This window comes from Lepidochelys kempii, chromosome 7 (genome assembly GCF_965140285.1).
Source record: "Lepidochelys kempii isolate rLepKem1 chromosome 7, rLepKem1.hap1, whole genome shotgun sequence".
Lineage (NCBI taxonomy): Eukaryota > Metazoa > Chordata > Testudines > Cheloniidae > Lepidochelys > Lepidochelys kempii.
In genome coordinates, this window is record NC_136386.1 from 49,940,266 (window position 1) to 49,963,781 (window position 23,516).

Here is a 23,516-nt window from a genome sequence, read left to right on the forward strand (position 1 = left end):
ACCTGGGTGAGATTCTTGCTTGCCCTTGGCCCAGGGCTGGTGCAGGTCAGTGTGAGTTGGAGAGGGAGCATCATCTCTCCAAGAGGAGAGTGCTGCACATCTCACATGTCAAACTGCTACCTGCTGCCAGTGGGAGAGCATGTTCGAGTGCAAAGAGAAACTGCCTTAGTCCCCGTCGTCGTCCCCCCCCCCGCCCCGAGGAAAAGTCCTATGTGACGAACAGAGACGTCAAACTGAAACCAAGAAGCACACTGGCCCTCTGTTGCCTGGGGACACCCAGAATCTGCTGACAGACGTCACCAACCCGAACCCAGCCCCTGAGAATGGAAATGACTGGGATCAGTAAATAGGCCCAGCCACACTAAGGCCACAGTATTCTTGCCAGCAAGTTAAGTATGGATTGGATAAATGGACTATAAGGTGGACAGAAAGCTGGCTAGATTGTCAGGCTCAACGGGTAGTGATCAATGGCTCGATGTCTAGTTGGTAGCCGGTATCAAGCAGCATGCCCTAGGGGTCGGTCCTGGGGCCAGTTTTGTTCAACATCTTTATTAATGATCAATGATGGGAGGTCTAGGTTGGATATTAGGAAACATTATTTCACTAGGAGGGTGGTGAAGCACTGGAATGGGTTACCTAGGGAGGTGGTGGAATCTCCATCCTTAGAGATTTTTAAGGCCTGGCTTGACAAAGCCCTGGCTGGGATTATTTAGTTGGGGTTGGTCCTGCTTTGAGCAGGGGATTGGACTAGATGACCTCCTGAGGTCTCTTCCAACCCTAATATTCTATGATTCTATGATAAGGAGCAAGGAGGTTACAGACTCAGTTACCCAGCCCCAATCAGCTGAGATTATGAGTGTCATCAACTGAGTAGCTCTGCTCCAAAGAGGTGAAAGTCTCCTATGGCACAGTCAGCTGAAACAGGGGTTCAAGGAGGTGACTGGAGCATTGACTGTGAGTGGAACATTCCTCATGTTTTACTGAATAATGTGGATAGTTGTCATTCCGCAGCTTTAACTAAAACACAGTCCATTGGCTCCCTCTGAAGAAGGGATCACAACTGACAGAAAGGGCTCAGATTTCAATGTTTTAAAATATTTATCTAAAAAAACCTAAAGGAATTCCCTGAGAAACAAACTGTGTTACAATTCAGTTAAGGTTGTAACTTGATCTCAGTTAAATTAAAATAATGAACCATCTCTTCAGTTGGTGTAAATCAGTATAACACCAGTCAATGGAGCCACACCAGTTTACCCCAGCTGAGGATTTGGGTCAGGAAGGGGGATGGATCACTTGATGACTGCCTGTTCCGTTCATTCCCTCTGGGGCACCTGGCATTGGCCACTGTTGTAAGACAGAATACTGGGCTAGATGGACCTTTGGTCTGACTCAGTGTGGCCATTCTTATGTTCTTAAGGCTGTGATTTCATGTATATATACATACCTACAAATCATCCCAAATGTCTGAAATCCTGGGAATTCAAAGTTAAGGTTAAAATTACAAAATAACTGTTTGAACACCAAGAAATTCATCATTACATTACTTCTCCTTAACTCCTTCCTTGGTCTACATACACATCTATCACTCATTCTCCTGATGGGCCATTGACCCGGGCACAGATTCTCCTCCCCCCATTTATTCCAAGAATTTTGTTTCTTGTACAGTCCAGCTGTGACCTCTGTAGCCCCTCCCATGAAGTGTGACTTTAAGTCCCCCATCTCTCTCCCTAGTGCTTTTCTGACACCTGGTGCCTCCACTCAAGGTGACTCCTCACTGTGCTCACAGGGGTGGGGCAGGATCCTCTCCAGGCTCCCACCAGGCTTGTTGGTCTGGGATCCTGTGGGGGTCTCAGCAGCCACCACCTACCTGGATCCTTCTGGACTGGTCTGCAACTGCCTGATCCAGGAACTAGATCTCACAGCCATGCAAGAATGCCCTCCAGGGGAGTGGAAGTGTAGCAGAAATGCCTGGAGCTGGGCTGTCTGTCCCCCAGCTTCCAAACCAAAACTGAAACTAAACTGCTTCTCCACATCAGATTCTCCCCTCGCTGGGGCAGAGCACCCCTGACTCCATGGCCTGGGTAATACAGTGGGTCACACTACATGATAGTAATGCTCCCTTCCTGCCTTGGGATCTATAAACCTGTCTACCAGCCTCAGAAGGGGTTTCTAGTTCCTTCTGTCTCCCACCCTGACTCCACGCATGCTGGGAGATGGTATCAGAGGCCTCTAGCAGCCATCTTAGTTGTATTCCTTTTGGTAGGTCCCTCTAAAGGTTGATGTCTGGAGCTCCAACAGCTGGCAAATTCCAAGCACAGATTACACTGTGTCACAGTCAAACCAACACTTCTGCCTTAGCCACCTTTCAAAACACACACTGATTGGATGTATCATTTTCTTGCAATATCCTGATGCTATTAAAATAGCAGATCACTGAACAGGGGGATGGGGTCAGAGTTAAGGTCATTTGTAGAAACTTAACAAACATTTCCTGACTTCCAGAAATTCTTTCTACACAATTAGTTTCCATAACAGTCCATTGGGGGTTTTCCTATCCTTTCCTCCCAAGCAGCCTGTTGGTTCCTATATTCCTCATCCCTAGATCTCAAAGCACTTTACAAAGGAATGTGAATATCATCATCTACTTTTTACAGCTGGAGAAACGGAGACTCAGAAAGGTGAAATGACTTGCCTGAGGTCCCACAGCAGATCACTGATCAGAACACAGTGTTACCTGAACCCTAGACCCATGCTCTATCCACTGGACCACACTGCACTAGAGTGAGAGTTGCCACAGTCAGACAGAACACAGGGCTAGAAGATCCATGGCTCTGCTCCTGTGCATTTTTAAATGTTAACACTAACTTTGGGGTATTCAGGGTTACAGAAGCTTGCTTGGCAGTACTCTAATAATGTTGGGATAACTTAACTGGTACCTATTTATAGGCTGTATCTTAACGGTTTATTTTATTTTTGTCAGGGAATAAATACCCCGGCTCTACATAAAGCTGAGCGCACTATCACAACCAATGATCTGTTTGACAAATGTCAACAGATTGCTCACTTTGCAATTCTTGCTGTGTTGGTACCATGTGATAAAGTTTCCAATCCCTGACTGGACAATTTTTGTGGTGAAATGTGAACAGTAAATTTTCCAATCCTCTGTCGAAGTTGAAATTGGTTCGGGTGATTCTGGCTCTAATGCAGTAAAGCATTATACACATGCTTAACTTTACACACTGTAAGCTGTCCCATTTAAGCCAATATTCATAGGACAGTAAGCTAAGTATGTGAGTAAAAGTCTTTGCAACATCAGGGTCTATTGGAGCACATGGGGCTGAGAGCTGATGAAAGTCGAAGAGAGAAGAAAATTAGGAAAAAAGTAACAAGCCATGACAGCTATTTTTTTTAACAGGTTTTAACTGAACAGATAGCACTGACTATAACAAGGTTATATGGTACGTAACATTTTCCAAAACATTAATAGTGATGATACAAACCCAAGGGACACAGAGCTATGCTCTGATTTGGGGGCTGAAAGCATTTTCTTAGCAAGCCCAGTTCATATTTCTATGTACTGCAGAGAACCATTTAAAGGGAGGAGATCAGAGATTTTTACCTTTTGCCTGACCATCCTTTCCCTCTCTCAAGCGGCCCCAGACCCACCAGCATCCTGACCCCCATAGTCAATGAGACCCAACTTGCATCCCCACACAAGACCCTCAGCCCTCAAGGGAGCCCCCTTACCATCCTCTGCAAGGAGGACCCTCCCTCCCCAGCCCCAGTCTCCACTCCTTACCCCTCCGGGCCTCACCTTTAGATGATGGGTCTGTCCCGTTTGCCAGCCAGTCCACGGCACAGAGAGGAGCTGTTGCAGTTTTGGCAGGTGAGGGCCCAGCATGCAGCACCCTGCATACACAGAACGGGACCAGAAGGCCGGCTGCAGCACACTCCCACCCATGACATGTGTAATCCTTCTGCCAGGCCAAGTTGATAGCAGCAAGGGCCGGGTTCAGTACACAGGGGTTCCCTCTCATCAAAGCAAATGCAAAACTGGCTCGATCCCCCACCCAGTGACCTGGGAAAATCTTACACACGCCCGTGGGCGCCTCAAAAAGGCAATACTTCCCCTCTCGCAAGCACAGAGTCTCGGTGTAGCAGAGAATCTTTAATAACATGAGGTAAACGACATAAGCATTAAATTGGGAAAACAGCACAACTAGGGTTCATCAACCAAACCATGAGCAACGACCCACCCCAGCAAATTGGGCCACGTCCTTTCCCTCGGGTTCTTGAGTCCCACAACCCAAACGTCTCTTGAGTCCAGCAATCCAAAAATCACCCAAAGTCCAAAAAGTCCAACAACCCCAAAAGTCCAGCCCCAGAGTTCAAAAGTTCATCTGCAGAGTGTTACTCCCCAGTCTGGGTAAAAATGTGCATGTGTGTGTGGGGTGGGAAAGAGGTAAGGGGCACCTTACATGACCTGAAGCTGAGTGCCCCACAGGGCTTCACTCTGATCCGCTCCACAAGCCGGTCCGCCAGCCGTCTCATGAACGGCTCCCCTTCAGGCTTAGTAATTTTATCTCTTTAGTGATTTCAGCTTGTAGTAGTGGAAGCCTTAGTGCTGGTGCACCATAAGGCCAAAGTGAATTCAGCACAGTACCTGTAGCTAGACTCTTAATAGACCCAAAAATAGCTCTGACATTCCACAGTGGGGAGAGAAAGAGGTGTAATTGATGTTTTGGGCCCACACCACCAGATACTAATACCTATCTCCAGCCTCTCTCAATTCACAGAGTTTTGGAACCCATGTCCCTTGCCTAGCGAGTGCTACTTAGTTGATGGCGAGTCCCTCCATCATAACGAAAGGCCAAGTACAGTTCCACTGTCCTTGATTCCCATAATCAGGGTAATAACAATTTATTCTTCCTGCCCCAATAACAAAGACACTGGGGATCCCACAGCAGCCAAAGTGACCATTTGGGCAGCTGTAGCCTCATTCTAGGCGGGGTGGGTGTGTCTATGCAAATGAGATCGGCCCCTGAAGTTCTTTTCCACAACTTGCCACACCTCACCACCAGATGTCAGGGTGGAGCTCATCCTGACTCTGCTTACACATGCATTGCCACTAGTTACAAAATGGCTGCACATGCGGCTACATGTGTGCATGCCAAAAATCCCAGCAAATTACAGTTCTTGACCGACAACTGGCAGGAGACTGGAAAACCCAGCCAGGCCAGTCAAAACAGCCAGGTGACAAGCCTATTTTTTATGTCCTTGCTTAAACATGGCTGGGCCATGGCCCGGGGGGCTCCCCCAGCTCCCCAGCTATGTACGTTGGTCACTGATTTATTTGATGTTGTATGTCTCTTTCCCTGTTCCTTGATGAGTGTATTTGTTCAATGGAAGGGGGAGCTGTCACATTTGGTCTGAAATTTAAATGTTGGAAAATCCCCGATCTGTCAAAAAAACCCTGAGACCCACAGAAATGTGTTCATGGCATTTTTTCTTCCAATGAAAACATGTTTTTTTAAATAAAGAAATCTTCTCCTGCAGGGTCTGAAACCCAAATGCTGCAGATCTAGCCATTTATATGAGAAAGTGATTATAATAAAAAGTGAAACTGACTATAAATGAAAATGAAAGAGACTTCCTTGATTTGCCTTGTTCAAAATGAGGGAAATGCAAAACTGAAGCACTTAGCATAAGCAGGCACAAATAAATTGGATTTGTCAAATTCTTTCACTTTTAATAATCGACAGGGCCATTTAGTAATGTCATTGATGAAATGTCTTTCTTTACAACATATGGGGCTAGATTCTTAGCTACATCCAGCAGCAACCTGGGAGTCGGGTGGCAGGCATGAAGAGAGTCTAGTTGTGTATCTGTGATTGTGGGGCCAGTTGTACACTAGCCCTTGTCTAGGTGTAGTTTAGTGCCAGGTGTATTTCACTGTTGCAGCCAGTTCATGAGGCTGTCAATCAATATGACTGACAATCACACCATTCCACACTGGACATCATAACTCTCAAGTCCACCCCCTTCTGGGGTGTTTAACCTTCTATCTGTGGACAACTTTCTTTTTTTTCCCCTTCAGAAACTTGAATTGCTTTGAAAATGACATCGTCTGACAGCGAAATGCACAAATGGCTCCGCTTCCTTCTAGCCAACCCGACACTGAGTGGCAGAACAAACTGAAGTAAACCCTCGGTCTGACAGCCTGGCACCAACACGAAACAGAGATGCTAATGCGGAGACAGGCCCAACAGCTACATAGCACACATCAGTGGGCTGCTGAGAAGCCCCATCACAGCAGTATGTGTCCTTCTCTCTAGTTCAAACGTTCCCATGGCATGAACGATGCAGGTAACAGCGGGCAGAGGGGTCCCAGCTTTACCTGAACAGCAGAGTGGTGCCGAAGGGGGGGAAATGGAGGAACTGACAGAGCAGAACAGACCCCAGATGCTGTGTCTGAGCAGAGAGGATCCTCTCCTAGGACAGTGCGTTATGTCTGTCTCCGGTAGATGCAAATAGTTGGTTAGTAGATAAGGTGCCAGCGGATGGCACTCAGTGTAGATCATGGGTTTGCAGGAGCATTTACTCTTGTCATTGTGCACTGTACATGGATTCTTGTGCGCAGCTCTTTACATCAGCTCTCACACCAGTCACTGCGAGACAAAGGTGCAAGACCCCCAAAGTATCCCATGGTGGATAAACTTTCTTTCCAGCCTCTGTTAGTCCAAGGTTAGTTTGCCCCATGAAGCAGCCAAACTCTAGGGATTCAGACGGGGGGAGATTGGATTTTTTAATCCTTGCTATTATAACTCTAGATGATTCTCATTATCCATTGAAATGGCCAGGCCTTTTAAAGCATCCTGCTAAAATCTTGGCCTCAGAGACATCTTATGGCAGTGAGTTGCACAGACTAATTGTGTGTTGTGTGAAAAAACTGTCCTTTTCCCCTTTTTAAATGTGCTGACTTTCCTTGGAACACAACAGCAGTCAGTTAGGAGGCAGGCAGAAGAGAAGTGCCTGTTCAGTTCCACCTGTGAGTGTGTAGCTCTTTGTCGTGTCTGCTCTCACTCCTCTCTTCTAAACAGAGCCATCCCAGTCTTTCCTGCCTCTCTTAATATGGGCACGGTTTCAGCCTCAGAGCATTTTCACTGCCCAACCCCCTGTATTCCTGCTACACCAAGGCTCCATCCCTTGTGAATTATGACCCCTCCCTTAGTGAAAGCAGTGAGGATACAACTAGGATTTCACTTTTCACCATTACATATGTACTGTAGGGTGTGTGTGTATGTGTATGTACAGGCTTGGAAGGATAAGATTTTTATCTGTAAATGTCGGCAAGGGTCAATTTCACACTGCACTCATAAACTGAGGAAAAATATTTCCATCTATAATAATTGAAATTTACAGAAAGGCAAAGTAAGAAACAGGCTGCTCCAGAACTTGTTACAGTTTGATTTAAGGAGATTTATTTTGTTTATTTTGGTCTGTGATGTTGACAGTTTGTGTTTTACGGGTTGTAGAAGCTTTAACTTTTGGGATATCAATATCTACTGTCATTAAATAATTATTGGCTGACCTCCCCTCCTTGGCTGACCTCCCCTCCTTGGCTGACCACCACCACATAATTTCCCGCAACTGTAAAAATGCTTAAAACCCAAATTGTGCACAACTGTGAAAATGTAAATCAATTAAAACCTAAAAAAGCTTTAAAATAAACATTGATATTTTCTGGTGAAATTATAAAAAAAAAAAAAAAAAAATTCAGCCAAGCCTATATATATATATATATGAGGCAAACCCTGTGTCTGAGATTTTCAAAGCTAGATATCGAAACTGGATGTTTAAATTCACAGCACACAATGTGTGCGCGCACACACACATTGCTGGCCCTGATTTTTTCTCTCACTGCAATTTCACACCAATGTCTCTCCACTGACTTTACAGGATTTACTCCTGGTTTAAGCAAGAGTAGAATCCAGCCCTCTGTGTTCCCAATGATAAGGCTGTAGAAGAAAATGTAGGCTATTGTGTTATTTAAGGAATAGCATGTGCTGTCCTCTCCTATAAGATCAGAACATATAGCTTCACACATATATTGCATTGCCACTCAGGGAGTAATGCAGTAAAACCCTTACACCTCCCCATCCCCCATCCATCTGCCCTTATAAGGATATTCACACTCACTGTGCAAAACAAATCAAGCCTGGCTCTGAAGGCAGGAGTGAGTTAATGTTATCAGAGAGTCCCTGGGATTATTACTAATCATATTTAGTGCTGGTCTTCTCTCGCTCCATGCACTTTCTGCTCAGTGGATAAGCACTGCATGGGTGGTGGTGGGGGGCTGCCACACAGAAAGGGGAAGTGGCATGCTCAAGGTCCCATTGCAAGATGTGGTCAGAGCCAAGAATAGAAGCTGGTTCCCTGACTCCCAGCCTGGTGCCCTATCCCCTGGCTGTCTTTGCCTCCACACCAGCACTGTTTGTTTGCTTACCCTCTTCTTTCCTTAGCCCTGTTGAAATCTCTGCTCCCAAGGCTGGATCAGACTTTGCACAAGGCGCTAGCTCTGAGGCATAGTGGGGCAATCTGCATGGGGGGAAGTTAGTGTGACATGACTGGGGCCACAGAGGCCTCCCGTCTGTTCTCTCATCTACCCCTGTTAGAAGTACATACTTGGGGACGGGGAGCATAGAACAAGTGGGACAGGCCCTTAAGGCCCTTGTAGTTATGGCATCCAATATCCTAAACAAAGGAAGGCTACATCTGTATGGACAACGGGAAGCTAGAACACAGGAACTCACTGTGCATAGACTGCCCAAATGAGGAAACACTCAAATCCCCACTTCTTACGGTATGTCTACATTACAAGCACTACAGTAGTATAGCTATAATATTACCGATACACCCAGGGTAGCATACACACCTGCTAGAGCAACAGAAGAGGGTTTTCTAGCACTATAATAAACTCACCCCAGGGAAAGATATTGCCAGAAGAATTCTTCCATCAGCCTAGTAGCATCTATACAAGAACCCAGATCAGCTTGACTGCACCTCTCTAGAGTGTACTTGCAGCTAAATTAACCTAAAACATAGACAATACCTTAAACTCTAAGCCCCACAACTAAACCATAGTAACTGTTGACCTTGTATTTCATCACTGAAACAAAGTTAACTACTCATGACATCAGTGTGACCTACTCACACCAGGGCATGTCCAGCACAACCCCTAGGCCTTGCATGACTACAGTAATGATAATAATCTGTTCTAATGTATACAATCCAAACATAAACAAAGGCCAGCTAAAGCAACAAAATTCAGAAGGTGGAATTCTGGGGAAACAATATTCTAATTTATGTCAATGGGTCTAGCCAGAGCTAGGTTTTCCCCATCTCACCTACAGGAGGAGCAGAGAGTTCCATTCCTCTAAATCAGGGGTGGCCAACCTGTGGCTCCGGAGCCACATGCAGCTCTTGAAAAGTTAATATGTGGCTCCTTGTATAGGCACCGACTCCAGGGCTGGAGCTACAGGCGCCAACTTTCCAGTGTGCCAGGGGGTGCTCACTGCTCAACCCCTGGCTCTGCCAGAGGCCCTGTCCCCATTCCACCCCTTCCTGCCCCCTCCCTAAGCCTGCCATGCCCTTGCTCCTTCCCCCACACCCAGAGCCTCCTGCACACCATGAAACAGCTGATCAGGAGGTCTGGGGAGGAGGCGCTGATCAGTGGGGCTGTGGTGGGGGTTCTGGGAGCGGGGGGGAGGTGGGAGGATGTGAGGTTGCTGACATATTACTGTGGCTCTTTGGCAAGGTACATTGGTAAATTCTGCCTCCTTCTCAGGCTCAGGTTGGCCACCCCTGCTCTAAATCTTCTGGCCTTGGGGCTGACATGGGAGATGGTGGGAAGCTAGAACCCAGGGGAGTTCCCTCTGAAGGACCAGGGTAGGCTGCAGGCCAGCTGGGTCCAATTTGCTCTGGGTTTTGGTGGTTTTTGAGGAACTAGGGCATTGGAACAGGGTGTTTGCAGGCAAAAGGCAAGGCAAGTGTGAGGGTGGTTTCTCTAGGCTGTGAGACAGTGAGGCAACCACCTCTAGATATGGGGGCAGCATCCATGGGCTGACAGGTAACACAGCCTTCCACCCTGAGAGCCCATGGGAACCCAAGCCACAGGCTGCTATTGTAGGTGTCCATGAGCCACCACTAGCCCACACTATTCGACATCTCACAGTACAAATGAGAGCAGGTTTGCTGCCCAGAACATGCCCTGTGAAGATGGATTTCCCCTCCCCATAACTAGTACCTCAGTTTAAAGCAGGCTTGGTACCACTGTGGATTTCAGTCTGCTGCAGAGCCCAGTCTGTTACTCACACAGCTTTATTCTTGCATCCATTTGGGGGAACGCTGGCTCTTTCCACATAACATAACAAGCACAATGGGGCTGTAATCCTGACTGGGATCCTGAGACACTACCGACATAAATAAGAAACAAAGCCTAAGGAGGATTAAATGCAGACCCTAATTTAACAACAGAGGGCTATTCAGCATAAGCTAGTAGTTAGACCCCAGGGATGACTCCCCGATTCCAATCCCAGCTCTGGCAGTGAGGCAGCCTTCACTATGCAGTGCCTCAATTTCCCTTTCTGTTACACTAATCTTCGTCCTGTGCGTGTGAGTCAGATCACATTTGTTAGGCACTTTGCGGCTATGAAGGGCTGGTGAATGTTTCAGCACCAGAACTAGCGCCCTAGTGACACTGAGGGCAGGCTGGTGCTGCACATGTGGGCTGCCCCCAAAGCTCACCTGCTCCAGGTCAGACTGGATGATCAGTGTAGTCCTTTCTGACCCTATGGAGCACCCTGGGGGAACCTGCAGTGTCTGTGGGCCCCCCCGCGGAACTCCGTACCCTGGGAGTGCTCCTCTCCATGGCCTGCACCTCCCTCCCCATTACGGGCCGCTGGCAGCCCGGTGACGCCCCCCGCTGCCCTCCCCAGGCAGCCGACCCGGGGCTGCCCAGAGGGAGCTGGGGGGCCCCAGCCCAGGCAGCACACGGTCCCCAGAGCAGTAGGAACCTAAAGTTTGCCGGTTACGTCAGCGGGCCCTGGCCCCGCCCCGGGGCGGGTCCCTATCGGTCCAGTCCCTGTAACTTTCCCACGCCGAACTCTGGGGAGATGCTCCAGGTGCCCGGAGCCGGGAGCGCGCTTGGCTCCGTCTGCTCCCCCCTCGACCCCCCCCACCCCGGAGCCTGCAGCTTAGTGACACCCGGCTCCCGCAGCCCAGGCACGGCGGGGCGGGCGGCACAGGATCCCTGAGCGTCTGGGGCAGGGCTGAGGGACCCGGCACCTTCCCGCGGCTGGAGCAGGCTTGCAGGTGAGCCCGAGCGGCCGGGGGCGCGGGGCCAGGCTCGGGCTTCGAACTCGTCCGATCTGGAGGGAGGGGGCGCGCCCCGCTGTCAGTGCTGTGTGGAGCTGCGGGCTGTAATTCGGACAGGTGCTCGGCTGCCGCTCCTTCGCGTTGAGAGAGTGACTCCGGTATGACTCTCCCCCGCACCCAGGCAAGGGGACAGCAGCGCCCACGGCAGGGTGGAGGCAGGGAGGGTGCAAGAGACTCGATGCGCCTCCCGGGGGGGCGGGGCAGGGACAAGGAGCAGGAGGCGGCTGGAGCCGAGGGTGGGGGGGGGGGGGGTGCCTGGACAAAGTTACCTGGGGAAGGAGCCTGCGGCGGTGCCTGGGCACTTTGCCGGGGAGCTGCCGCCCCCCCAGTCACTAGCGGCTCCTTCCCCTGCAGCTAGCTGCAGGCGCCCGGTGCAGCATGTGCCGGGGGTGGGTGCTCTGCTCTGCTCTGCTCTGCTCTGGCAGGGAGCTGGCACCGGGCGGGAGCCATCGGGGAACAGTGCCCACGGGCCAGCGCCCCGGGCTGCCAGGTGGGGCTATCCCGAAGCGGGGGCGGCGGGGTCCCCCTGGCCAGGATTTTGGGAGCTGAGGGCTGATCTGCGCCCAGCTGGGGCTGTTTTACCTTCCATCCCCTCCCCCAGTTCACTCCCTTGTGCGAGACATGGCGCTAATTTCCATGACAACCGCTAATGTCACAAATAAAGGGAAGGGGGCGGGTAGGCTGGGCTCTAGCGGGTGCCCAAGTTTTGCCAGGCAGCATGGGGGGGCGCGCCCTGGGCGAGGGGGTCTGTGTGCGTGGGCCGCGTGCTGTGCCAACGCTGGTGTGGGGGTGGGTGCAGCATGCCTGCATCTGTGGCCATGCCCGCCTGCGCGTGCAGGGGTGCGTCTGCCTTGCTCAGCCTGCGCGGGCAGGGGGCTCGCAGGCAGCCGTCCCGAGGCGGGTAGGGGGCACCTGTGGGATCGTGCGCTGACTGAGCATGTAGAGTTGGAGGGTGTGTGGGGCCATTGCTGGGCAGGAGGGGAATATGTTATCTTATAAGCATAACAAGTAGATCTCTCCCCCCCCCCTCCCCCCAGGGATGCTGACCTCCAGCGGGTGCAGCGACACGGGGTGAGAGGCCGGGCCCCGCAGCGCTGGCCGCCCAGAGGCGGTTTCCATCCACTCCGGCAGAGCCTTGCACGTGCTCAGGGCTGTGACACCAGCCATGTGTGCTGTGTTTGTCTCAGGAGTGGGGGTGCACATGTGATGGCCATTTATGTGAGAAGGGGGCAGGGTTTGAGTTCTGCCGCCCCCTGCGAGTCCCTAGCTGGAGCCCTCTCACAAAGCCAGATGTCCCCACCCCTTCCTTGACTTTCATTCGTGGGGTGTCAGGCACTGGCTCCTGCCCCAGACCCTCAGTGGTGCTGGTGTGAAATTGTTTCATCCTGCCCTCTGTATGTGGCTCTGGCTGGGCTCTGGTCTTCTGCAGGGTCATCTGGGCAAAGTCTGGAGGGTCGGGCTGGGGCAACCCTGTGGTCCTTCTCAACCCCCCTCCCCCCAGTCTGTCTGATCTCTCTACCTCCTCAGGACGGACTTTGCCACCTGCACTCCTGACCACCACCCCCCACCTCAGATCCCTCCTGCTGCCTTCCCTCGGCCTGAGCTCCCTGATGTAGCCCCCAGGGGCTGCACTCTTCATGCAGTGGCTTTGCGTGCGCCCTCAGGGACAGTGGCACCTTGCCGCTGCTGGAGGCGCTGGAAGTTTGGTGTCATCCTGCCCACTCCTCTGAACTTACAGCCATTTCGTGGCATTGGGACCCATTGGTTCATGCTACCTGGTGGCTGCACATTGCACTCCAGGGCACTGAGGAGAAATATTGACCTGAGCACAGCAGGCTATAGCCAGGAGTCAGAAGTCTGCCAGCAAACTGTGGTATAGGGAGTCAGCTGGCTGGGGGGAAGGAGCGGGCACAGAGCCCTGGAAATCACTGCTACACCTGGGGTGGGGTAGATCTTTAGCAGTGTCCCTGGTATCCCCAGACCCAATGTGTGCAGAGGAGGCGGACTTCATTTTACTGCTTTCCGTGCCGGACCCCCAGGAGTGTCTGGGCTCAGTCTTGACCTGGTGTACATGGGTGCAACTTCCCTGCCTGCAATGGAGTGGTGTCAGCTTATGACAGCTCTGAATCTGGCCTGCTGGGGTCTCAGGGTTTCAACGGTGTGTTGCTGTTTTCTCCTTAAATCTCCATTGAAGCAGGTGCTGGGGGACCCTGACCCGGTCATGCTGTCCTCCCCAGCCTGGCCATTGTAAGATCCTTCCCTGCTTAGTTTTGTGCAGTTGTAGGATTCCCCCAGCAATGAGAGGTTATTTCTTGGCCTGATCTCCCTCTCTGTATGTGTTCTATTCCTTAATTCCAGCCCCATGGCCCCAGATGATGGTGAGTTCTGGCCTCAAGACAGACCCCACTTCAGTGCAAACCCCAGTGCTCAGGAACTGGTGCTGGGGTCAGGCGCATCGGTATCTCCTGCGGAGTGCAAGTCAGGCTTGGCTCGTGGAGGACCTAATGTTACCTGGGACTGCAGGGGGCATGTCCGAGCTGCCTGGGATGCTGCAGAGCCAGTGCTAGGCTGCAGGCCACTTGGTAGGAAGCAGCATGTGGACTCAGTCTCCCTCTTGCTTCCTGGGGCACTGTGTCCCAGCTCGTCTTTCACAGGGAGGAGCTGGCGGATGGGGCTGGTGAATTCTCTTAGAGTATTGTGAGTGGTTGTTATTGGGAGCTGGCAATGGTTTGGATGTATTGTTCCTGTCAGAATTCATGGGCTGGGTTTTCCCCTCCCAGTGGCCCCAGCACCATGCTGGACCGCAGGGGGTGGGAGTGCTCACTGAAGTCAGAGATTGTCTGTCTGTCTCCCTCCCGCCCTGGGGCTGGGGCAGGACTGTTGCTAAGCACAGGCCTTGCCCTGGTTTGGGACAGCTGCTGGAGGGGTTTGCAGAGCTCCATGTGCAAAGGCAGTTGGTTTCAGGTGTGAAAGCAGGAGTCAGACTCCCTGCTACCTTGCTGAGGAGCCATCAGTGCCTACAGGCTGGGCTCCAGCCTCTGTGCTTCAGCCAATCACAGACACATGGGGTTAGAAGGGACCGCAAGGATCATCTAGTCTAACCCCCTGCCAAGATGCAGGATTTGTTGTGTCTAAAAGCATCCTTGGCCCCCTTAAAAATGCCTCCTAATGCACCTAGCAGGCTCTGCAGTGTTACTCAAACTTCCAAAATGTTTCTGTCCTTTTAACTCCCTTTCCAGCATGTGACTCATGAGTGTGATGTGGCAGTGAGTTCCACAGGTTGTCATCAGCTGAGACTCCCTCCTATTCTCCTGTTATGGGATAGGAAGGAACCATGTCATTTCCACTATATCCTTCAGGATCCTTACAAACCTCAGCCAAGTCCAATCGGAATAATTTGCAGTTCCAGATGCACTGACCCCAGCAACCCCCAGCTCTTGTATGTAATATCCCCTTCCTTCTATCACCCTGATCTTCCCCCCCCCACCCCCCACTGCCTTTTCCTGATCTGTTCTCAACGTTCACCTCTAAAAGGACAGGATGCAAGTACAGGGTTTGAAGTGTGAACAAACCACTGATTTATAGAACAGCATTTTCCCCTCCCCATTCTTTTAATACAACCCAGCAGCCGATTTTCCTTTTTTCTGCTGCCATGATTGATGTTGAGGCTATTAGATTCAATGAAGGCTCTTTCCTGGGGTTTCTTTATGATCTGCAGCCGTCTCACTTCGGCTCTGTTCTTCTCAGATCTCACAAGCTAAGTAGGGTTGGTCCCTGCATGATACTTGGTTGAAAGAGCTTTGAAGGGTTCCCTGCATGGAGCTCCTCCAGTACCCCTTAGTCCCAATCTGCAGCCCCCTGCTATGCCAGCCCTGTGCTTCTATCCCATCCCAGCTCTGCCAGTGCCACTCAATCCCGACTTAGCGCCTCTGAGGTCCATGTCTGTTACTTCTTGCACCACCATGAACAATCCCTTTTAGGCTGTTCTGGGGTCTGATATCACAGCCCCATTATTTAGGTCCATCTCGGATCAGTGGCTGTTGCTCTTCCCTCTGGGTACAGTCCCTCTCTAGTCAGACGGTGTCAGAAGAGAAGCCACTATTTCTGGAGAGGTAGCCCAAGCGCTGCCCAGAGCAGGCTGTCGCCTCCCAGGTACGTGACACCAGTGCCTCTGAATAAGCAAAATCGCCCCGCTCACTGCTCCGTTCTCTGGCAGCCACCTGCCTAGCTGGAAATGGAAGCAGAGCTCCAGAAAGCTCTAGGCAGAGGCAGCTGCTTGTTAACCCCCAAGGTCGGGCTGAGGCTGCAACGGCGCGCTGGACAGATATGAAGCGAGTCAGGCGGGGGCTATGTGGATGGGCTGAGGACAGGTGAGGGCTGGGAAGCTAATTTAAAGCCGCAGTACAGCAGCAGGAATGTTTACATTGAATCGGGCTCGTTGGCTTGTGAAAGCTGCGTCATCTCTTCATGCCATCCACGCCCTGCCTCCCACTTCCACAGCTATTGTGTCTTGCACTGTTGCGTCTTGTCTTAAATTAGATGCTAAGCGATTGGGGGCAGGAGCTGTGTATGTGTGTGCATAGTGGCCCTTCCCCAGTCTGGTTGGAGGTCTGCTGTAACAGACAGAAAAGCATCAACAAACTCCTAACTTGCCCGTTCCCATTGCCACCCCTAGGTCTCTGCTGGCATCATCAGGGTGCAGATCTCTGCCACTAAAGTGCCCATGACTAGAGTTATGCTCCTGCTGTGTTGACTGCAGCTGTCCCACTGCAAATCCCCTGGTGTTCCCTCCAGCTCTTTGAATTAGCTCTGCCTCCCCTGCTCTTTGTGACACCGCCTTGTGAGGTCTTGTCTGCATGTTCACACAGTTAGCTTCCCACAGAGCCTTAACGAGGATGTTAGTGAAGCTGGACCTGTGCCCAATCCCCACACAGCCTCTTTTCCCCAGCTGGGTACATGGATGTAGGTCACTGCCCCAGGCCATCCATGGGGCCTGGTCACGCTCACTGAAGTCAATGGGAGTGGAGGACATGTGACCCCTTTAAGGGAGTACTCAGGATGTGCAGGATCGTGCCCAGCCAAGCCACGTGAGGTGTCGCTGGATGCTCTGGAATGATGCTATAAAATCTGAGTTACCCTGCCCCGGCTCCCCTGAGCAGCCGGGCCCATGATTAAAAAAACCCAAGAGCTGTCACGTTTCCCTGGCATGGCCTCTTCCTTTAGAACACAATGTGCTGCCTATTGTTCCTGGTTCCATTCTTCTCAAACGGCTGCCAGGTTCTTTCCTGGTTAGTGCCTATTCTGCCTGGCTGAGACAGTCAGACCTAGCGGGCAAAGCTCTCCTTTGCTATGTGAGAGCCTGGCTCTACATTCACTCTTCTCCCGACTTCTGCCTCTCTTCCTCCCCTTCCCCCACCCTCACACTCTCTTCCACCACCACCCCGTCCCTAAATGTGCCATTGGTGGGGCAGTGGCTCTGTTCCAATTCCCTCGATATCCAAGTGCATGGGAATGCCACCTGATCTGTGGCTGTGCAAGCCCAATCTAATCCTCATGACACTACCCCCTGGTGGAGGAGACTGGAAATGCAGCATCCACTGAGGTAGTATTAGAAACTTGAGGTCTTCATAGAATCATAGAATCATAGAATATCAGGGTTGGAAGGGACCCCAGAAGGTCATCTAGTCCAACCCCCTGCTCAAAGCAGGACCAATTCCCAGTTAAATCATCCCAGCCAGGGCTTTGTCAAGCCTGACCTTAAAAACCTCTAAGGAAGGAGATTCTACCACCTCCCTAGGTAACGCATTCCAGTGTTTCACCACCCTCTTAGTGAAAAAGTTTTTCCTAATATCCAATCTAAACCTCCCCCACTGCAACTTGAGACCATTACTCCTCGTTCTGTCATCTGCTACCATTGAGAACAGTCTAGAGCCATCCTCTTTGGAACCCCCTTTCAGGTAGTTGAAAGCAGCTATCAAATCCCCCCTCATTCTTCTCTTCTGCAGGCTAAACAATCCCAGCTCCCTCAGCCTCTCCTCATAACTCATGTGTTCCAGTCCCCTAATCATTTTTGTTGCCCTTCGCTGGACTCTCTCCAATTTATCCACATCCTTCTTGAAGTGTGGGGCCCAAAACTGGACACAGTACTCCAGATGAGGCCTCACCAATGTCGAATAGAGGGGAACGATCACGTCCCTCGATCTGCTCGCTATGCCCCTACTTATACATCCCAAAATGCCATTGGCCTTCTTGGCAACAAGGGCACACTGCTGACTCATATCCAGCTTCTCGTCCACTGTCACCCCTAGGTCCTTTTCTGCAGAACTGCTGCCTAAACATTCGGTCCCTAGTCTGTAGCTGTGCATTGGGTTCTTCCGTCCTAAGTGCAGGACCCTGCACTTATCCTTATTGAACCTCATCAGATTCCTTTTGGCCCAATCTTCCAATTGGTCTAGGTCCTTCTGTATCCTATCCCTCCCCTCCAGCGTATCTACCACTCCTCCCAGTTTAGTATCATCCGCAAATTTGCTGAGAGTGCAATCCACACCATCCTCCAGATCATTTATGATCATTTACTTCACTTTATTGCTTTTGAATTCTAGTAACACAATAACAGATACACCCAGGAAATAGCTCTGGTGTGTCTCACTGTTCTCTGACTTTTACACGGCCCCCACCTTTTTAATGTGGTGCAGATTGTGTTGACAACATCCACCTGCATTGACAAAATTGTTAGGATGTGTGCAGTGATAAGCTGCCAAAATCTTAACAACCAGTTCCCTCCTCACCCCACGAGGGGGTCGTGCCCCCCCCGCCCCTGGGAACTCCTGCCCCATCCAACCCCCCACGTTTTTTGACCCCCCCCCAGAACCCCTGCCCCATCCACCCCCCTCCCCTGTCCCCTGACTGCCTCCAGAACTGGGCAGGAGGGTCTCGTGGGCCACTGTAGTGGGTGCCCACCCCACCCCTAAGAGCCAGAGGGACCTTCCGGGGCGCAAGGTGGGGAGTCCTGGCGGTGCTTACCTGGGGCAGCTCCCAAAAAGCATCTGGCAGGTCCCTCTGGCTCCTAGGGGCGGGGGAGCGTCCGCTCACCCCACTGATCACATCAAAAGTGGCGCCTTAGGCGCCGACTCCGTGGGTGCTCCGGGGCTGGAGCACCCACAGGGAAAATTTGGTGGGTGCAGAGCTCCCCAGCCCCAGCTCACCTCACCTCCGCTCTGCCTCCTCCCCTGAACGTGCCACCCCACTCTGCTTCTTCGCACCCCCCACCCCCAGCTTCCCGAGAATCAGCTGTTCATGCGGGAAGCCTGGGAGGGCTGAGAAGCAGGCGGCAGCTTTGCACTCAGGCCCAGGGAGGCAGAGGTGAACTGGGGTGGGGAGTGGTCCCCCCGCCCCTCCCCGGCCTGGGTTACCTGCTGCTGTGCGGGCGGCCTTCCTCGCTCCTCCCTGCCCCAGCTCACCTCTGCCATCCTGGGCCTGAGCGCGAAGCCGCCGCCTGCTTCTCAGCCCTCCCAGGCTTCCCGCATGAACAGCTGATTCTCGGGAAGCTGGCCGGGGGTCCAGCGGAGAAGCAGAGCAGGGCGGTGCGTTCAGGAGAGGAGGCGGAGCGGAGATGAGCTGGGGCCGGGTGCAGGGCGGGAAGCTGCAGGTGGGTGCTCTGCACCCATCAAATTTTCACCATGGGTGCTCCAGCCCTGCGGCACCCACGGAGTTGGCAGCTAAGGCGCCACTTTTGACTGGTTGTTAAATTTAGAAGCCCTTTTAGAACCGGTTGTCACTCGCGGGACAACCAGTTCTAAAAGGGCTTCTAAATTTAACAACCGGTTCTAGTGAACCGGTGGGTGAACTGTCTCCAGCTCACCACTATATGTGTGCATGGGGAGAACAGTGGTGGTGGGAAGGAGGAGGGGAATTTGAGATTTTGGGCTAAGCACGTTAGCTGGCTGTTTCAGGTGAGCCAAAGGGACACGTGCACAGCTATCGCTTGGGGCTGTCTGCAAACTCAGGCAGACACCATAAGGCTGGGTCATGTATTAAGGGTTTTCTTTGTGACTATAAGAATGAGGATTTTTAAAAAAACAAAATTAATCAATTCTGGAGCATGATTCAGTTGCAAAGGGTGAATTCCAGAACAAATTCTGTGGCCTGTGGATGCACAGGGCGCTGAAAACTAGGTTCAGATTTCCCAGTGATTTTTCCCTCCTTCATTTTCGTTGTCAATGACAGGTTTTTTTTTTAAAAGGCACTCAAATTACTCAGGAGTCAAAAATATTTCAGTCGCCATTCTTGTGAATTTTACTGTATGTCCCATGTTATTTGTTTTCCTTAAAGCCCCAGCTCCCAGAGTCATGTTATCTCTCTGGAAAAAGTTCCTTTCATTCCCTGGCCCCCTTTGGGTTTTGTTTGCCCTTGTCACTATGCCACCTCAGCTGATTCTGGGTTCAATCTCAGCTCCTGGACTGGTTCTAGTGTCTAGCCACATGGGCTCCAGAGGAATGGTGGGGGCTTGCACTCATGGGGAAGGATAGCCCAGTGGTTAGGGTGCTCCCTGGGATTTAAGACCTGGGGTTAGTTCCTGTGTCCACTGCAGACTCTCTGCGTGAGCTTGGGCCAGTCGCTTCATCTCTCTGGGCCTCAGCTGCCCCATGGGGACAACAGCCCTGCCTGGTCACCCAGGGGGCTGTGGTGATACAGATGTGACAGACGGTGAGGTGCCCACGTACTAGAGTGATGGAGGCCAGAGACGTCCCTAAACCAGATGAGCATTACCAGGCTGAATTGTCTTGCTCCCCCTGCTGCCCCCCTCTCACTAGACTTGTGTCTTCCAGCACCCTGGCCCAGCGGTGCAGCAAACTCAGTTCTGTTCTGCTCTTGTCCAGTCCAGATACCCCCACACACGCCTGTTCTCTTCTGGCTCATGCCCTGCATCCTCCCATGCCTGGGCAGGGCTCCCTTGGTGTTGCCCTGGAAGGTTGCTGCCGCAATTCTGCCACTGCCTGGCTCCTGCATAGGGTCCCCCGATTTTATAGGGACAGTCCTGATATTTGGGTATTTGTCTTGTTTAGATGCCAATTACCTCCCCACCCCTGTCCCGCTTTTTCACCCTTGCTATCTGGTCACCCTACTCCTGCAGCACGGGCCCTGGCGAGCAGATGGTTGCTGAATATGGGCCACTGATGGCGCTGCCCCTGTGACTAACCAGAGGAGGCCGGTTCTGTGTGCCGGCTCAGCCCACCAGAGTGCTTTGGAAGTGGACTGGTGCTGTGCTCTCCTGCCAGGGCCTGAGACTCAGTTGCTAATTCTGGCTTTCCTACTCCTTATTAGATCCATAAAGTAGTAGAGCATTTCATTATGGGCCGGAGAGCGGCAGGCAATGCGAGTGAACGCTACCATTCACAGCTCCCTCCGGTGCCGTTCCAACATGCTACATCTTACACATGCCCTGCCATGTGTGCTGCTGTGCCCAAGCCCCTGGGGCCCCACCTCAGTGCCTAACGCCATCCCTGCTCTCCAGGGGTGTTAATGCAGCACATCCACATAACCCCCATGGAGTGGGGCAGGGAGAAGAGAATCTCCCCCCATGACATGGGGCTCCAGCACCTTCCACATGCAGGCAGCTCAGGACTCTGCTACCTTGCTCTTCTCTTCACTGCTGACGGTGGACAGGTGTATGCAAGGGAGGCCCTGATTCCCCAGCAAAGATGGGAAGGGTCCATGGGATGCTGAATGTAGCAGGCAGAAGAAGCCAGGATGGCGTGTCTTGTACCTACGGAGCAGGAAGCTCCTGAGAGGGCCTGGGGCAGGCTGAGATGAATGGGGTGAGTGGGGGAGGAGAAAAGCAACTGGCCCAGGCTGAGGGGGCCCATCCTGGGTCCTGCTTTTGTTGGTGCATTGGCTGCCAACATGGCCAACACCAGGGAATTTGAGGGCTGGACACCTGAGTCTTTATGGCTTGTGCTAGAGCCAGACTCTATAACAGCCCCACTTCCTGCATGATGTGTAACCTCCCCTCCCCATTCATTGGCCAGTGAAATCCGCTGTCCCTTCCTGGGGAAGCTAGCTGAGGGTATAGGCAGGGGCTGGGCAGTCTGGGCAGATCACAAGGTGCCAGGCTGGCAGGCTTCCAGGGGACCCAGCCCCACATCCTGGGCAGGGCACAGGGTGAGTGCCTCCTGCTTCTGGTGTGGGTCAGGGTCCCTGCATACCACAGCTTCCTCTCAGTGCTGAGCACAGCCTGCCCCATGGCAGCTCCCTCCAGCAGGAGAGGGCAAGGCAGGATGCATGTGAATCCCAGGCCTTGAAGCTGCGCTGGGGCTCACCCTGCTGATTCTGAACCTATCTGTGAGGTGCAGCTCCCTGCCAGCCTGGCACAGTGTGTCCTTTGCCCTCCTGCCCAGGAGCTGTCAGCACCCATCCCCCAACCAGTCAACCCCTGGCCTCCTTGCTTTTCCATTGCATGCTGTCTGTGCCCCAGCACCCACTAAGAACGGGGCACTGAGACTGAGTTTAAACTGTTGTTTAATGGGTGCGAATCTGGTGCTTGTTAGTCACTGATAAAGCAAAGGAAAGCTCCTCCTGCACAGTTCTGCCAGTGCCCCTCACTCCTGCCTCACAGCCACCTGCTTGCCCAGCCCTGGGCTCGTCCCTGAGCTCTGCTGATGCTCCTCATTCCCGACCAGCAGCTTCCCTGTTATCTCAGGCCTGGGCCCCCGGATATACACCCTGCCAACTGACCCTTGGTTTGGGTTGTGCCGAGACAGAGCAGTGAGATCTCCCTGAGCCCCTTCACTCCCCAGGACAGGAGTGAGTGAGGTCATGGCCCATGCCTCCCCCACCCAGCACCACATTCCTCCCTGCAGCCTGTCACGGACTTACAGGACTCGTGCTCTCTCCTGGCCCCATAATGTCCCTGGAAGGAACCCCCTTCAATGTGACAGCCCTTCTCAGGGGACCATTCTCTCTTGGGGGTTAAGCCGTAGGCCCCTCTGCCTCTTGCTAACACACCTCTCTGAGCCCTCAGCACGCCTGTCTCTCGCCATGGGCCCCTCAGGGAGTCCACTCTCTCTGGACCTCTGGGGCCTCAACGCCCAGAGGGAATAATGAAACCCTGTTCTCTAGACTGGAGTGACTCTCATCCAGTGTAAAACAGGATGATTTGTGAGCATCTGAACCCAGCACAGGAAACTCTCCAGGCCTAGCATCCCTCAGCACCGTACATCTAGGTCTGTCCCGCATCCAGGTGGGCTCTGGATGCTTTCTCTCTGTCTAGTCCAGCAGCCCCCTCCTTCCAGCCAATCATCCAATATCATCTCCCCCAACAGCTCCTCCCCTGTCCTTTGTCTTCTGTCCCAAGTAAACAGGTCACTGGGGCTCTTGCTCTTCCATCCTTTGTTCCCCTCTGATGGAACTGATTGGTCAGGGCACCAGCATCCTCTCTCCTCAGCCCTTTGTCCCCCCGCTGGCCAGAACCAGCTGGCTGCCAAGCTGGGGTGGGCCTCTTAGTCATTAGTTGTTAGGGTTCCCCATCTCCAGGCCATTGTCTGGGGTCCCAGCTGCTAGGTGAGGTCCTCTGCAACAACAAACCCTCTCCTATCATCTTGCTAAACATGCAGCACACAGGGAAACTGAGGTATGCACATACCATTCATGTAAAACACTACAAAAATCCCAACCTTGTCACAGGGCCGTGTGGGGAGTGGGGTGTATATCACAGTCCGGCTGGTAGCACCTCTGCCCTAGTGTGAACGTCAATCTCATGACCTCTGCCCACCAAACCCAGGCGGGATCACGGAGTTCCAGCCAGCCGCTCCCAGGTCAGACAGCCATGACCCTGTGGTATCCGAGGGCTCCCATATCCTGGCAGAGTGCAGTGGGATCCACCCATGGTCAGTGGGGTCCCTCTGGATGCCCCTGACCCCCCCAGTCTATAATGCCCAGCAGTAGTCACTGCTCCAGGGGTGCCATGATTCCTCTTGACCAGTCCTGCCTGGGGAGCACCTGAATGGCAAGATGGGGTAGGGGTGTTTGCTAGCCAAGGGCTGTCGCAGGTTGAGTGGGGGAGCCAGAACTGGCAGCATTTT

At 52.4% G+C, this 23,516-nt stretch overlaps 1 protein-coding gene across 1 annotated transcript in view; it reads left to right on the forward strand.

The window, feature by feature from the left end:
* The first annotated feature begins 11,186 nt into the window (after nt 1-11,186).
* Nucleotides 11,187-23,516, forward strand: part of CAMKV (CaM kinase like vesicle associated) — a 56,354-nt gene continuing 44,024 nt past the window's right edge. The window contains exon 1 of the mRNA XM_073352618.2: nt 11,187-11,373. The gene's annotated coding sequence lies outside the window, so the exon portion shown is untranslated. The remainder of the gene's footprint in view (nt 11,374-23,516) is intronic.